Source organism: Mus musculus, chromosome 1 (assembly GCF_000001635.26).
Source record: "Mus musculus strain C57BL/6J chromosome 1, GRCm38.p6 C57BL/6J".
NCBI classification, from domain to species: Eukaryota; Metazoa; Chordata; class Mammalia; order Rodentia; family Muridae; genus Mus; species Mus musculus.
In genome coordinates this window covers 71672105-71689302 of record NC_000067.6, presented here as the reverse complement: position 1 = coordinate 71689302, position 17198 = coordinate 71672105, and the positions used below count along the sequence as shown (strand labels likewise).

At 41.6% G+C, this 17198-nt stretch overlaps 1 non-coding gene across 2 annotated transcripts in view; it reads right to left on the bottom strand.

The window, feature by feature from the left end:
* The window catches only part of Gm46094, a 39409-nt gene extending 22776 nt beyond the window's left edge, over nucleotides 1-16633 (bottom strand). Inside the window, exons 1-2 of one of the 2 annotated variants that reach the window (XR_001778957.2) lie at nucleotides 16374-16633; nucleotides 4549-4740 (exon numbers count right to left, since the gene is read on the bottom strand). This is a non-coding gene — a transcript (predicted gene, 46094). Of the gene's footprint in view, nucleotides 1-4548; nucleotides 4741-7777; nucleotides 7916-16373 lie in introns of those variants that run through there. The other variant, XR_001778958.2, reaches the window with a different exon arrangement.
* Between the last annotated feature and the right edge of the window lie 565 nt (nucleotides 16634-17198).

The window sequence follows — 17198 nt, the reverse complement described above, 5'->3', positions numbered from 1 at the left end:
AAGAAGATGAATATAACCGCACAGACAGTGAGAGGACACTCTTGCATTGCTCTGCTGTGCAATACTTTGCTGGTCTCGCATCCCCACTCAGAAGCCTTGCTGGTCCTTGCTTGTGTTCACTTCGTAGAAACACATAAAAAAATGTCTCATGGTATTCCAGCGGATCCTTGCTTCCTCTGCTTCTGGTGACTCATGCTGATCCAGTGGAGCATTACAGTTTCTGCGAGACAGAGCAGCTGCTCCTGATTGATGTTTGGTGTTTGCTTTTGGACTGGACTGCTCATATTTTGAGAACAAAGACAAGAACTGTTCCCCAAAGAACTACTTCTAAACAGGTCCATAACCCCTTTGTCCTATTAACCATCTTTCTCCCCTACCTTTGGCCAGTGGGCTAGAAAGGAAGTTTGAAACATCTAATAACACTAAATAAAATAGGCTTTGAAAAACCTAAGCCTACAGTAGAATATACTAGTTGAAATTCAAATCATTCTACAGATTTGGGGAGTGAGCAATGGGAGGAGCCACCTTAAATTGATGTAGTTTTTCAATAGACGTAAGCGTTATCTACACCCTCCTCCCCATTCAGCTCCTGGGAACTGGGGCAAAATTTGACTGGACTGAAAAGGTAGACTTCTTCTTTCTCAAGAACCTACATACTTGCTCCTAAAAGTGGTAGCTACCATGGCCCCAGAGGTCCAAGAAATGGGGCTCAAAGAGAAAGAAAATTAATAGTAAAATAAGCCATGCATTCCAATGGGGAAAAGGAGGAAGGCAGAAATCTTACCCAGGCCTGGGAACTGCAACTGTCAATGTGGCCTATGATGCAAAAAGATAACCATATCTCCAATGCCACTCTGTAGGAGGGGCAACAGTGCACCAGAAGCAATTTCATTTTCTATTTACAGCAAATTGAGAGTGCCGAAATGAACTCTTTTTTTTTCTAAGAGCCTTCTCCCAACAAAATTTACAGGCCCTGGATTTCAGACATTCAGCTTTGACTAATTGGCTTGGGGAGGTCAAAGCCAAGATTTCTTTGCTCCTCATTCATCGGACGCCTCCCAGTGTCTGTAATCCTCACTAGTGTATTAAGCACATAGATCTTGGTGTGTTACCTTGGGGAGAATGGCTGCCTCAAAGGTGAAACATGTAATCTTGTTTTCTGCAAATGTTGGATGGGAGTGCCCAGTGCATGGAAATCCCATATTCTCCATGACTCTCCTTCAATTCCTGCCTCCACATTCTTGCCTTGAGCTCTTGCCCTAACATCCAGTGAGGTGCAGTGTTACATAGGATTCTAAGATGAAGCAAACCCTTATTCTCCACAAGCTAGTTTTGATCACCAGTGTTTTATCACAGCCCGAGCATGTGGGCTTCATAATTTCTTCCTAAGATTTTTGATCACAGACAGGATATTGCTTTTTCATCTGGGGAGGATGTCACTAACTTGTTGAGATTGTGCTAGTTGAATTTCTGTAGATCTCACAATCTATGCCGTCTTGTGGCCTCTGGGAGGACAATTCTGAATGACTGTGGGCATCTCGTGGGTTAGGAAATAGACCAGGAAGTGAGTGTTCACATAGACACAAACACTTTTAAAGTGGTTCAACTACCTCAGACCTTTCTATGTATCAACTGCAGTGCTCACTAGAGGTTCACAAGGATCCTCAGGGGAATGGTGGTTGGCATAGTGTGGCCTCAAAAAGGAAGGGGTGGACTGTCCTGGAAGGGAGGCGCCTTGTCCCTGGTTGGCCATGGCTTCAAAGATGAAATTATTGATCCAGCCTGTTAAGGGACTATCAAGTTAACGACACTCTGAGTAGAAATGTACACCCTTAGTTACTTCTAAACTCAATAGATGTAGTTTTTTTTCACTGTATACCCAGTCCTCAGGTACGAGTGACTTATCTAGTTGGTATACTCAAGAATAATAACTTGGGTACTTTCTCTTAGCCAAGCTGCTTATATATAGTCCCTCAGAGGCTTAATCTAGTATAGAACTGTTCAGGCCTCTGAGTGAGCAGAAAGTCTGCCTGCTTCTATAGTTCATGCTGGGAAACCCATCTGGGGCCAACTGATACCTAATGACAAATAGCCGTGCATATCACTCAAGAAGGTGATATTTAAACCAGAGGTTATTTTTCTTGTTTCTCAATTGGCTCTCAATTAACTTCGAATCTACATAGAGAACAAATACTATTACTATTTATTCAACCCATCAACTGGAGAGAAGAGTGTTTTCTCCATCGAAGTAGCTAAATTAGCAGAACAGCTGGAGCAGCTGGTAAACATTTCTTCACTCTGTATATCTGATAGTAAAGGAATCCTGCCTGAACACAAGCCAAGGCAACGGAGGCAGTGCCAGGAGCATCCCATTAAACATCTGTATCCAGATGCGTGTGACTTCTATGAGCTTTTCACTTACAGGAGGCAATACACTCCTTCTTTTTAAAAAATCTATTTAATTTTTCATAGGTGTATGGGTATGGGTTTGTTCATATGAGCGCAGGTGCCCTCGGAATCCAGAAGAAGGTGTCAGATTCCTGGAGCTGGAGTTACAGGTAGCTGTGGCTGCCTCATATGAGTGAGTACTGGGAACTGAACTTGGGTCATCCACAAGTGCTCCATAATCACTGGGCAACCTCTGCAGCCCCATCACACTCCCTCTTTTTCTCATGGGATCTAGAGTCAGACTGAAAGCTTCGCTAGCAGAAAGAGATCTGACCAATGCTGTTCGGAGGAGTGAACTGTTTCTCTTGAATCTCAGCCTTAAAAGCATCAACTTTTAAAATTTGCGTCTCATTTGCATAAAGCATAAAAAGGAAGGTTGCAAGACATTAATATGATAAGTTGCAATGCTAGTAATGTTGGCCTGGAGACATTAATAGCTCTTCCCGGTTCCACTGTCTTCAGACATGCTCCTGCTACAAACTGGGAAGACAAGGGGTTGGTGTGGCTCGGGGATAGAACGTCACTTCCACCAGATAATGGAAGGGCAATTTGGTAGTTTACTGCATTATGTTCCCTGTGTCCACCTTCCATCCCCACCCCGGAGCTTTTGATAGCATCTTGTTTTATATTGCCATGACAGACTGCTGCTACAGACTGAATGATTAACAGGCTTATTTCTTAAATTCTAGAGGCTGGAGATTCCAAGTTCAAGGGGGAGCAGCAGAGGATTTTCTGGCTATACTACGGGAAGGGTCTCTGGCCAGCTCGAGCAAGCGTGGCTCTGGCAGGCCTTAACCTTCTCTCCCATTCCCTTGCCTTGCTAAATACCATTAGGTTATATCTTCGAGCCAGCCCCCAAGGGCTACTCCCCTACTTGGTCACTTCCTCCTCCTGAGGCTGACTACCATGTCCCAGCTATCAAAATATTGAGGTACAGCCATCAAAAGCCCCCTTTGGCGCACCTAATTAAAACACCCAATTAAAATTAAACTCTTCATCCTAAAACAGGGTTTCCCTTTGTATCTTTACAAACTGCCATTTTCCTATGTGCCACACCTGTCTGCTCTCTATCCAGAGGCAGTCCTTTGTCCCACTCCAGGACAAATATACCTTTGCTCCCTCTCCCTTGTTGCCTTCACCTTGTCTCTTGTCCTTAATTTCCTGTCTTTGTCTCTTAGTCCCTGCCCTCTGTCTCTCTGGGGCAAGCAAATCTCCTTTGTGCTGAAGACTTGGTCTTGGGAGTCCTGGGCCAATACTGATTCTAACACCACCCCATGGCAGAAAGACCAAAAATAGTAAAACAACTAATGTTAAACTTGTTTTATACCTAACCCACTTCCTTAACAATATGGCCGATTCTGTGATAAGATGTTAATCTATCTATTAGCTATCTATTAGGAGTGGAGTCATGGAAACTTAGGCACCTAAAATTGGGCCTTCCTTGTCTACAATATTAAAATTAGATTTTCAATACCTCAACTTTGGTGGACACCTTCAAACAAAGGCACTAAAACACTGGTTTTCTTCATCATATATATATATATATATATATATATATATATATATATATATATATACATATATATATATATATATATATATATAAACACTTATGTATATGTAGGCTGGATGGGGATGTATTTGTGTTATGGCACATGTGTTGAAGTGAGAGTCTGTTCTTTCCTTCTACAACAGTCCTGGGGATTGAATTTCTGCTAGAAGTACCTTTATCAGCTGAGCCATCTCACTGGCCCCTTGACTTAAAAACCTTTCACAATAATAATATAGTAGTTCATATTTGCAACTTTAGAAAGAATGACTTGATTTTGGAGAAAGTAGATAGGAAATAAAAAACATATTTTAAAAGAATTACATCTTGAAGAAAAAAAATTTAAGTAGTATTCATTAGTCCTTAAGAGACACCTTGGCTGGCATGTGTATGGCCCTGTTCATGATCCCCTGCAGAGAAAGAGAATGGAACAGGAAGAGGGGAAGTAGGATAGGAGAGAGAAAAAGAAAGAGAAGAAATTGTTTGGAGCATTAGGAGTTTAAAATTGAATTCACATTGCCTTGATAGTAGTGGATGGATTCCAAACATACCTGCCATTGCTGAATAATTTCCTGAAGATTCCCTCTGTCAAGACTCAATTGCAGTACTGAAACAAGGCCGTTAGAGCAAATGAGACATGTGGACTGGCAGGGAGAGTGGGAATTCTAAGATGACTTCCACTGAGTTCAGAGCCGCGAGCTCCCATCCCTGAAACTGGATGCCCACTGTGCGCTCGATGTGACCTTCACAAGGGAAAAGGACAGGAGAGTTTAAGAGAGCAACAGAAAATGGATGGTTCATATCTCTGTGAGATTGGCTGCTTAATGGCTGGGATGTCTAGACTGAGCCCATAGGTAATCCTGCATAGGAATAGTCACAATTTACAAAACTCATGGAAACAAGTTGCCCGTGTCTGGATTTGGGGTAAGAAGCCAAGTGTGACTTAGAGAAGTCATATTTCTTCATTTGCTCCTGTTGCTTTCCTTGCTTTGGTTTGGCCTGATTTTTAACTCCAGCGGGTTCTTTAGGATGTTCACCTCACTGTTGAGAAAGCCTCTAAATGTCCCCATCTAACTAAATGGTGTCCCTTCACTGATTTTAGACCAAGCTTTTCATGGTTTTCTTCCAGGCGTGCATGTGCAGGCTGGGTCCGTTCACAGGGATACTGCCGTCTCAATCTCGAAGCAGATGAGATGGAAAATTAATCTGCTAACATAATACAAGCTGAGAAGACATTCGTTTTCATTCCTTATCAGAGTCCCGGGTGGGGGTGGGGGAGTTGCAGGGGAAACACAGCTGAAATAGAGAAGGAGCCAAATCCAATGACATCATTTACTCCAGGGAGAGAGCAGAGCCAATTTGTACGTTGTAAATATGCCAAGTCACTGAGAGCTATGGGAGGAGGAGGTTCAGCTAGTCCATGGACCCAAGTCAGCAATGACAACACAAGAGGAAGGAGGACTTGTCAAGTTATGCTGATCTGCAAAGCTGTCTGCCTCTCCTCCACACCTGGAGTTTCGTTCAAGACATCCAGGCTGCTCAGACTTTCCTTCTCAGCTCTTTGCCGGCTTACCATCCCAGACTCAACTCTTGCACCCTCTCTTCTAGGTCCTGGAATCTAAGAAGTCTCCTATGACTTCCTGTTTGGTTAAAGTATCCTGCCATTCAGCCCCACGAGCCCTGTTACGCCTTTTGAGACATCTGCGGCCATCATTCTCCTTGATACCCATCTCCTCCTTTGCATACCGAGTGGAGCAGCCAGCGACTCATTCCACCCCATCCCCTAGTCTTCAGTGGTGAGAGCAATGCTGGCATATTATTAATATTCAGCACATTTTTGTGATTGAGTAATTTTTTGTAACTGTGAATCCCTAGATTTTGATAAATAAAAAGAACAATTATTATATGTATGCTCTCTCTCTTTTTTAACAAAATGCAAGTAAAATTCCTTCTTATTTGGGAATAAAGTGAAGCATTGAAAACAAAACCCAACATTTCAGGAAAGATGGCTCAGATAACAATGGGATTGTTAATAGGATCCATGGTGATGCTCTGCTGTAATCCCAGCCCTCAGGAGGCTAAGGAGGAGGACGAAGAGTTTGAGATCACAGAGAGAGAAAGGGAGAGAGAGAGAGAGACAGAGACAGAGACAAGGAGACAAAGAAACAGAGACACTGAGATAGAGACACAGACTGGCTGATTGGCTTCCTGATGTCTCCTCCATTTGGGGTTCAAGTTCTATAGGGAGAGAAGGAAAACTCTCAGAACAGCTGCCATCAAAAAGAGATTTTGAGGGGTTCAGTACTGATCTGACCCATGGCTGTGGTCCCCACATGCTTTCATCATAACCTGCTGATCATATATGGGGGGGGGGCTGTAGCTATAAAGGTTTTTACTACCTGTCATGTATCCATTCTGTGCTTTGATGTAAAATTGCACCAAAAATGAAAAGAGGAAGAGTTTTTAAAATATGCCAAGGCAACAAAAGAATTATTTTTTATGGCAATGTCTTGAAACGTCTAGCTCTCTCCCCAGCTTTCTCTCCCCAGCCTCCACAATTTACAGATGTAACTAAAGAGAAGGGAGTTACTTCTGTTAAGAAATACAAGGAGGAGGCAAAGGTATCAACCCCGTATAAGTCCAATTTCTTTTTCTATACATCATGTGACATTTCTGATTATAAACTGATGGCAGACAAGCCTTGGTATGAAAACTCTGCCATAGTGTAATGCAGACATGTTGCTCATAACCATGTGCCAGATGGAAACTGTGAGGCTTTTAACTGGAGAGTGAACTACTTGGTCTATTTTGTGTAAATCTTCAAAGCATAAATTAAAAGCAGAAGACGTATTTTATGGTTTCAAGATCTAAAAGCCTCGGCCACACTCTGTAAATCTGCCTGCAGTGTGACGGACAGCTTGTTCAGTGGACCAGCCTCACAAGCTTATCAACTCTCTTGTGCTGTTTCACTCTGAGATGCCTGGGCTAAGGAAAAATGTACCCTGAAATGAGTATTCCCATCTCTAAATATGCAGCTCGAACCCTGAGGCCAGACAGGGTTTATTTTAGTGTCTGTTTGCAGTGTTCTCTGTGGTACATCATGCTGAAAGTTTTCTCATTCAGAAAATATTTCAATCTTTCATGGCTTTGCGGGGCCTATATGAAAAAGGATTCGGTACACAAAGAAACGCTCTCTCAGTTAGTACTTGAAATGTGTTTATTTTCTTTTCACATTGCCTGAATAATTTATGTGGTATGTTTTGCTAGTTATCGAGAGGGAGAACTTAAAAAACCCATTTCTTTAGAGTTCAGAAAGCTTCGCTTCTTCCATAAATATCAAGCCAAGATTTGGCATTTCTTTAGGAGCAGTACAGTAAAATAAAGGATGGGTTTAATGTCTAGATAGGAGGAGCCACACTTAACTACTTCTCTAGACCTCAGTGAACTGAAACGGAAAGATGGCAAACACTCTAACAGGTGACTATTCCCACTGACCAAGAATGCATAAACTGTTTTTAACCTTGTATACCAGCAAGGGAACCCAAGGTGCATACTTTAGACATAGAAAGTAGGAAGCAATTTCAAAGTAGCTCATGTGATAGTGGTGGCATTCTTCCTCCCCCAGTGACTATGGCATAGCCCTCTGGAGGTCTATACCTCTCTCCCAGGTTAACAAAAGGCTCAGCCTCCCTCCTATCTGCTATATAGTTTAAAGCTACCAGTTCTTATCTTCTGGAGATAAACACTCAAGTATTCATAGATGAAACGAGAGAGACACACCCATACTGTGTGGGGTGTGTTCTGTTGTTTTTCTTGCAGTGCTGGGCAGGATCAAAGACCTGGTCCTGCTGGGCAAGTGTCAGTCATTGTGCTATCTCGCCAGACCAGTCACACTTTCTTTAAAATAACCTGGGAGCTGGGAAAGGGGAGGGAGGTTGGGGAGAAGACTGTCAGAGATGGAAGATGTCATAGATTGGACATGCATTGATCATTATATGAGAAACATGATAGCTACCTAGGATTTCTGAAGGTTTCTTCCTCTCCGATTTCGTTGTGTTTTATAAAGTTAAGAAAAATAAAACAAAACAACTCTTTAACACTTAAAATCAGCTATAATACCATGTCTATGTGCAAACAGGCAGCTCTAATTGGATTCAGTGGGTCAAAAAGACAAATCAATCAACTAAAGAAGAATGTGAAGTTGGAAGTGCACCGTGATGGGAGTTTTGAGGTGGGTGAATGGAGGGGGGGGGGATGAGGGATGTAATCAAGATACCTTGTATCCATATATGAAATTTTCAAAGAATAAATAATAATTAAAAAGCACAGCAAAACTTGTAGCTGGGCATGATGGTGCATACTTTCAATCCTTCAGAAAGCTCAAGCATCCCAAGATCAGAGTTGGCTCGGGTCACATGATGACATCCTGTCTCAAGAGAGTCAGGGAATGCCCCTATCATTTGGACTTAATAATTTACCTTTCAACTTTACGTCACCCTTTCAAGCGCTCAAACTCACATCCCAACTTCATCTGTGAATTTCTTTTTTCTTAACCCAACGCTTCAGTTCAAGCTATTTTCCCTAAATGGATAAATATGATGCCCTACCTTTGTGGACTCTGCTGTGGACCATTTTCCCAGTCTGAGTTTACTTTTCTGTACAATAATGGCTTTGCATTGAATCAGTTCCCAGAGTCCTGCCAACCTATAATTACTGAGGCCAATTTGACCGCTTATTTCTAAAGACAAAGATCTTCTTGCCAATGAAGTCTGTGAGTCACAGAGCTCAACTACAGTCTGAGCAAAGACTGATGTGTGCCTGCAATACTGAATTGTTTGTGGGGTTTTGCTAAAATTCGGTCCCGCCCGCCCTTTTTATATTTCACTCTGCATGGCTTCTTGGAAACTTGTCATGTCAAGTGAAAGCTAATCTAAATAATCTGTGCGGTCCACGTAGCAACATTTCCCCGGAAGAATGCACCTTGGGGAGGGTTAGAGACTGAGAACAGATTAGTGACTGCTTGTAGGAGTTTGGCTGAAGAGTTGTGAGTCTATGAAGCCTGAGAAGATGAATGACTAACGGCCTTTGGCTCTCTCTACCACCCAGACACTATCCTCTGTTGTTTCAAATGACTTGCAGTAAATATTTTTGTTGCCTGGATTTCCATTATTAAATGTTAGCTAAAGCTAGTTAAAAGACAAAGAAATCTTTTGGAAACCACTGAATTCAATGGGAGTAGCTTTTTCATGCTTTTAAAAATAAATGTTCTTATTCTCTGATGCTAAAAGTTAAATACACTCAGAAATTTGATGCAAGTGACTCTTAGTCTGCATCGCTTTCCCTCCCTTTCCACTCACCATGGGAAGCCCCACCAACAGGCCTCCTGCACTCTGTGAGCCCCTGATGCTAAATATAATTGTCCAAATCAGGGGGACGATCTTTATAGGGATCTACAGCTTGGATAAAAATCCATTAATCTGATGCTTAAAATGGAGAGATGAAACCCGAGGCTCTTGAGACTGACTTCATTAGAACTCTCCTGATTGACATATTAGAAATGCAAACTCAATTGTGCTTAAACAAAATATAATAATTTGTTAAGTCATTAAGTTAGACGTCCAGAGAATGATTTTTTTTTCCAAGCTGGCTGGGTGTAGAACTCAGAGGACATATTTAGACCTGAGACTCTCTAATTTACAGTTGGGTTTTTGTCTAGACCCTCTTAGGCCAGGTTCTTCATGGTCAGAGGCAAGGTATCTCCCAATAGCCTGTCCCTACATTGTTTCATCTTAGCAATCCCACATAAAAGTCAAATTGGTTTTTTTAATTTCAGAAAAATCTGCAGGATTCAGTGGCCTACTGTAGATTTGAGCCTGTTTGTGATCAAATGACAAGAACTAGGGAACTACAATGGTCTGATGGTCCAGTCTGAATCCAATTCCCACCCTTAGGTCAGCGATCCCTGAGCTCATGTATGTAATGAGAAGAATGAATGGCTCTTTACATAGAAACTGTGATGTTCCCTGTCAGGAACAGGTCATATAGTGGAAACAGGAGGTGATATCTAATGGGTTAGTAGTTGACTACATTTTTTTGTTTGTTTGTTTGTTTTTTTCAAAGATTGAACCCAGGCCTTGTACATGTGAAGGAAGCATTTGTCCACTGAGCTATATCCCTAGCATACTGTCTGCTTATAGATCTCCTACCCAAGACCAGCTCTTGACTGGTTCTCCTTACAGAAGCAATATATGCAACAAAGTTGTTAGTAGAATGGACTCATGGGATAGGGAAAGCTACAGTTTGCCTTTATCTAAATGAGATTTTTTTCTCACTCATCTGACTAGATGTGACTTACTCTTTGGCTATTACTCTTTTCAGCTGAGATTATGCTGGAAGGAGATGACCAAGGCATCTAGGCCACCAGTGATGATGGAAGGTTTAGTAGTCTTGCTTGTCAACCTGACTGGTCTGAGAGATTTCTAATAGAACACACCTCTAGAGTTGTCTGTGCTGTGATGGTGTCTTCAGAGACAATCAGATCATTAGGGCTATCATCCCTTAATCAACCATAATATTGATGGAGAAAGCTGTTCTCGGGGACTAAATCTTGCTTTCACTACTTTTTCTCTGCTTCATGGCTGCCATGATGTGAACTGCTTTGATCCAACATGTCCCCCCTTGACTATAATGAGATGGATCCTGTGGTGGGTTGAATATGCTTGGCCCAGGGAGTGGCACTATTAGGAGGTGTGGCTTTGTTGGAGTGGGTGTGGTTTTGTTGGAGGAAGTGTGTGTGTCACTATGGGGGTGGGCTTTGGAGGTCTCCTCCTATGCTCAGTCTCCACTAATTATGGAAGAGAGCTGCCTTAGGATGTTAGTCTTCTGCTTGTCTTTGGAACAAGATATAGAACTCTCAGCTCCTTTTCTAAGACCATATCTGCCTGCCCGCTGCCATGCTTCCTGCTATGATAATAATGGACCAAACCTCTGAAACTGCAAGCCAGCTCCAATGAATTGTTTGCCTTTATAAGAGTTGCTTGAGTCATGGTATCTTTTCACAGAAATGAGACCCTAGCTAAGAAACTCATGGATGAAGACAGACCTTGAGAAAATGCAAGCTAAGATGAACTATTTCTCTCTTAAATCAGGTATTTTGGTCAGAGTAAAGAAGAGCTAATGAATATAGAAAGTACATGCAGAGTTCCTCCTTACTCTCTATAAATGTTCAAAAACATTTACATCAGGAACAAGCCTGCTCGTTTGTTTATCTGATACAACTGTTGGTGCAGCATGGTCTGCTCATTGCTTTGTTCTTTTTGTTGTTGGTGTTTGTTTTTAGTCTTTGAAAAGATGGGACTGTACAAACTCAGTGTTGATCAAAGGGAAAAACACAAGAATTGTCATTCTCTATTTAAATTAAGGGATATAATCGGCATCTTGTTGCAACAAAATAAAAGTGTCTAATTGTTGAATGTAATATCATTTAGGCTCACAGCGGTTCTCAACCTTCCTAATGCTGTGAACCTTTGATACAGTCCCTCCTGTTGTGGAGACCCCCAACCATCAGATTATTCTCCTGGCTACTTCATAACAGTGACTTTGCTACTGTTATGAATTGTAATGTAAATATCTGTGTTTTCTGATCATCTTAGGCAGCCTCTGTGAAAGGGTCATTCAGTGGTCCCCAAAGAGATTGTGACCCATAGGTCAAGATGCACTAATTTAGGATAAATACTCTTCACTGCTTATAAAAATCAATTAGACTTCATCCAACTTATGCCTTAACTCCTATATAAACCTTGGATACTCTGCTTGTGTCAATTGCTTCCATCTTCTTCCTCTCACCTCTTTTTGTTCCTCCAGGAATGTTTCATTTATTGAGTTGTTACTATGTACCCACTGTGTTAAATGGTTTTCACAAATTATCTTATATATTCAACTCAGGACCCTAAAGATGCTATTACTTTTGCAGAAGCACAAAGAAGCTAAGAAGCTTTATCCAATGACATATAACAAATTAGTAAGTGTAGCTTCGAACCCACTGTGACTCTTGAGCCCATGTTCCCAACTATCTTGGCACAATCTCTTGTGGCACTTTTGATTCTGCTTTTGTGTACAGAAAAGGGATTTTTGGAAATGCAACTAATCTTACAAATGTGATCAGTCATCAATTGATTTTGAGTTCATTACAATGCAGATGTGTAATTGAGCCAATATTAACTATTACATGAGTCCTTTAAAAGGCTGGTGGCAAAGGAAAAGTCAGAGATTCAAAGCACAACATTTCAGTATATCGTTTCTTGTTGAACCACATGCAAGGTCCAGAGAGCTGCTTCTAGCTTCTCTGAATGACCTCTGGCAGTAGGCAAAAGAAGCTGACTCTGCCTACAACCTGAAAGAGGTTAGAAGCAGACTCCTCACTAGAGCCCAACACAGCCTAGACTTCAGTCTTCCATGACCCTAATCAGAAAACTCAGTCAAGCCTACCCAGACTTCTGACCTACTGAACTATAAGATTAAAAAAAAGAGAGAGAGAGAAAGAAAAAAATTTGTTTTAAGTTGTTAAGTTTGTAGCAATTTGTCATATAGCTATAGAAAATTTATATGAGATCTTTTGTTGTTAAAGTCGGCTAAGCCATGTGAAATGGCTAATATCGACTGCTGTGATCTGCAAAAGAAATTATTATTTTTTAGGTTCCATGTAATATTATCTGGGGGTGGGCTGGTGAGATGGCTCAGTGGTTAACAGCACTGACTTCTCTTCTGGAGGTCATGAGTTCAAATCCCAGCAACCATATGGTGACTCACACAACCATCCATAATGAGAAAACAAATAAAAAACCTAAAACCTATGGGCCTGAGCAAGAGGGAAAAGGGAAGGGGTGGAAAAATATTATCTGGGGGTGTCCAATATAATATTGTTTCCTTAATGCAGTGTCATAGACTTAACATCTTAGGAAGACATCAGAAATGTCTATGGACTTATTCAATTCGTTGTCTTTTACTCCCAAGAATGTATGCACCAAAAACTGTGCTGACAGTCCATCCATCCATCACACAGCACAGCTACTGTCCTCTGGTCCTTATCATAGTGCCTATTATGGTCTGGGTTTGTTCTCACAGAACTACTAGAGAGAAAAGATATTTTTTCAGTTTAGACTATAGGTCAGGGCTTTAAAATTCTCATTGTCAAACAAAAGAGCAGTTGGAAGGAAAAAAGGAAGGAAGGAAGGAAGGACATGAGCAAGCAAGCCAACAAGTAGTTAAGAAGTATGGGAAGTTCTCAGGCACAGAAATACAACCCAGTTGATGAGATGGGAATTCAAGCCATCTTCTCAAAACAGCTCATTCAAACCAGGAAGACGCTGGGTGTGGTGATGAACAGCAGTAATTCCACTGCTAGGAGACAGAGACAGGATTCTGAGTTCAAGGCCAGCCTGGTTTACGTAGCAAATTCCAGGCCAGCTAAGTCAATCTGGTGAGACGCTGTTTCAAAAAACAAGTGAAAACAAAAATAAGACATAAATCCTTAGCTGTGCAAGAACTCAGCAGTTGTGTTTTTGTTATAAAACATTTTTTAAAGTTATTTAATTTTTACAATGAAGATCAAAAGCTGAATTCAACACAAGTAGGTGGAAATTTTGACCCCAGGGATATGGCTTTGAGGCAGTCAAAACCAAACAGCTCCTCCTAGTTGTCATGGAGGGGATGACACTATCAACTCAAGAGTTTCTGCGGAGTCTAACTAAAAGACGTTAAGAGCCAGTCACAAGTTCTGACCACTGTCACTTGAAGGGCTGTACATGAAGGTTACCTCATCCATGCAGGCAACCAGAAGCTATAGTTGATTCAAAAATTATGGCCAGTTCACTACATCCAGTCAACTTAGTAACTATTCATTGTTTTCTTCTAAGCTCTGCCCCACAGTTACTGGCAGCAGTCAGGTGTGCCTGACTCACTATAAAAGGGGCTGTTTGCCCTCTCTTCACTCTCTTATTCTCTTGCTCTTTTACCCTCTTCCCCACCTCTGTTCCTTCTTTCTCCCCATTCTCCTCCCAACTCTTTCTACTTGCTAGCCTCCCCTCCTCCTCCTCTTCCTCTTTCTCTCTCTCTTTCTCTCTCATCCTCTCATCTTTACTCCCTTCCCAACTCCCCTCCCCATACCCTAAATAAACTCTATTTCATATTATATGCTATGTGTCTATGGCTGGTCCCTCAGGGGGAAGGGATGCCTCAGCTTGGGCCAGCAGAGGAACCCCCTTCCCCTGTACCATAGTGCATCTCTACCAAACATATCCCTAGATTCTTTCTCTTTTTTTTATAAACCACAACACTTACAACTACCTTTGCTTATTAATAGTAGAGTCTATTCTTGGAGCGACTTTTGTTCACAGATTTCCTTTAGTAAGTTTTAGAATCAGCCAAATCCTTTTCCCAATTAAATCTGAACCTTATGTTGTACTGTTTAAAGAACAGCTAGCAAAGGGATACGAGCATAATATTCATTCGGAATGCATGCAAAGAGCTTTTAGAAATATGTATAGAAAAGAGATGGTTGTCAAGTACTCAACTTTGTAAGAACGTACTCCAAGTGTGTGCCTCTCTTTCGAATACATCTTATCACAAGCAGATCCACGCTGTATAGTTAGCTTATTCTACTAAGAAGAGAAATGAAACATTTTCAAAGGTTTACTTCATTAAGAGATCCAGTTCCCCTTATAGAGTATTAGACTTGAAAGAGACATGGAAGTCGCTCAATATAACTCAAGCATGAATATGTTCCCCTTAGGCAACATCACCAAACACTTTTATGGCTTTTGTTTAACCACAATAGTACACATCAGCCTGAATAGCTCTTGCGGTTAGAATGCTGTTCACCCTTACGCTGAAATAAGATGCCCATTTGTATAATTGCTATCTACTGTCATGGAAGTCAAACTGCACTAGAGAGCATAGCTGCTTTGCTCTCCTCTTGCCAGTTATTATTTAGTTATAGGTCTTTAAGTCACTGAAAACTCTCATCCTATACAATTACATTCTATATTGCTCATCGGTTTGGAGGTCCAGAGAAGCAGTTCCTAGGAACCGGATTTTAATTCTCAGATGGCTCAGTAGACTCCACAGCTACAGTGAAGGTTAAATTAACATCGATGGTCTACTTGTCAGGATCTGGAATCATCCAGGAGACAAGTCTCAGAACAAGCCTGTGAGAGATTACCTAAATTAAGTTATTTTAATGAGGTGGGAAGGCTCATAGGGAGCGTGCATGCATACTTGCATGTGTGTGTGTGTGTGTGTGTGTGTGTGTGTGTGTGTGTGTGTGTGTGAGAGAGAGAGAGAGAGAGAGAGAGAGAGAGAGAGAGAGAGAGAGAGGGTGCATGACAGCATTCTATAGGCTGAGGTACCACACTACATACAATGAAAGAGCAAGCATCCATCTCCCTCTGCTTCCTGACTGTATGTGCACTAAGACCAGCTGCTGCACACTCCTGTTGCCATGGCTTCCCTTCAAGACAGACTACACCCTGGGAAACAAAAGGCATCCTTCCTTAAGTGGCTTTTGTCCCGGTATTTTCTCACAAGACAACTTGTTAAGTCTCAAACAAATGGCTGAGAAGCCTATTTAACATACCAAAGCCGACATAGCCCCCAGGTTCTCAAGGAATCCCTCAGCCTCTGCCTGGCATACCCCACCCCCCTACCCTTAAACCCAGGGTCTGGGCTGCCCTTCCCCCAGCTGCCCTTCCCTATATTATCCAGCCACTCTCTGGGTCAGTGTCTTGGTCCAGGCTGCCCTTCTTGATTGGCAGCTCCTCTCCCCTCCATGTGCCCTCCCCACCCCCTTCTCGGGACCCAGCTTAGTCTGATCCTGTCTACTCTAGACTCTCCCAGATGTGTCTGCCTCTGGCTCTGCTCTCCCTTTCTCCTCCACCACACCTAGGAGTAGTCACGTCTTTTCCTTTTTTTCTTTCTTTCTTTTGTTTTTCATTCACAAATAAGTAGTACAGTTGTTTCTAAAGTTTCTTCTTAAACAACTACCATAGATTCAGATTACAGAAATGAGCTATACTTTTTTGGAAGTGCTTTTTGTTTTAAATTCCTCCAGATATAAATGTTAAAGCTAAAATGTCAAAGTATGCAACAGTAATATTAACATAGCAATCCTGGAGGTAAATGTTAAACACATGCACACACGTCTTTGCAAAGAGCACCTGCAGATGTAAAACCAAGAGTGGCTTTTGTTATAGACAAACCTACTTGAAAAGTAACATAAAATCACTTTATATAACATATCTTGGCATTTTTCTTTTTTAATTTGCAAAAAACAAACAAACAAACATACCCACCACCACCAACAACAACAAAAACAACAAACCAGTGTATTTCTGGAGAACACGGCTAGTAGTTGTTATGTCTGTGTACTTTGAGTGATCATATTTCTCTTGCTTCTGGTGATTTTCTGTGAGCAGGTCCTATATGTCTCCTGGCCCATTTTCTCACACTGTCTGTTCTCTGGGAAAGTGAAGAGACGTATCAGATTTATAGATTTGGAAAGCACTACAGAACAAGCCCGCTCATTTGCACTGTCTTTCTCTACCTAGGTTGGAGGTATTGCTCACTGGGATCTTCGTTGCCTTTCTCTTCATTCACAGAATTGGCCTTGCTTGCAGGACTATGTGTTCTGTGGGGCCACGACTACCCAACAAGCTATGGAATAAGCAGGTGGGACACCCAAGGTCATGCCCTTCACTCAGACTTGTTTTATTCCCTCAGGGAGCCACTTTCTCTTCCTTGGGCCCCACCCTTCCTTCTCTTGGAACTCCTCCCAGAATGTGCTGTTTTAGGTGGTACATCCTTCAACTCCCTGGATGCCAAAGTGGGAAAACAATGAAAATATGGTTCATTTACAGAGGTATGTGGTAGGGAGGAACAATCAAACCTCTTTCTGCTGGCTAAAGATAAAGTTTCAGCTGGAAACTAAAACAAATTTAGGCTATGAACCACATTTCTTGTTAAGGAGTATGCTCCAACATCCCAGTTATGTTCAAAATGTGTGCATAACTTGCTAAACACGTGTTTAGCAAGAATAAATGTACTATTATTCTATTTTTGAAGATTTAAACACACACACATACACACACAGAAGTTACAATGGTCAAGAGTTGGGGTGGTTGTTTTTGGTTCTGAACTTTTAGGTTTT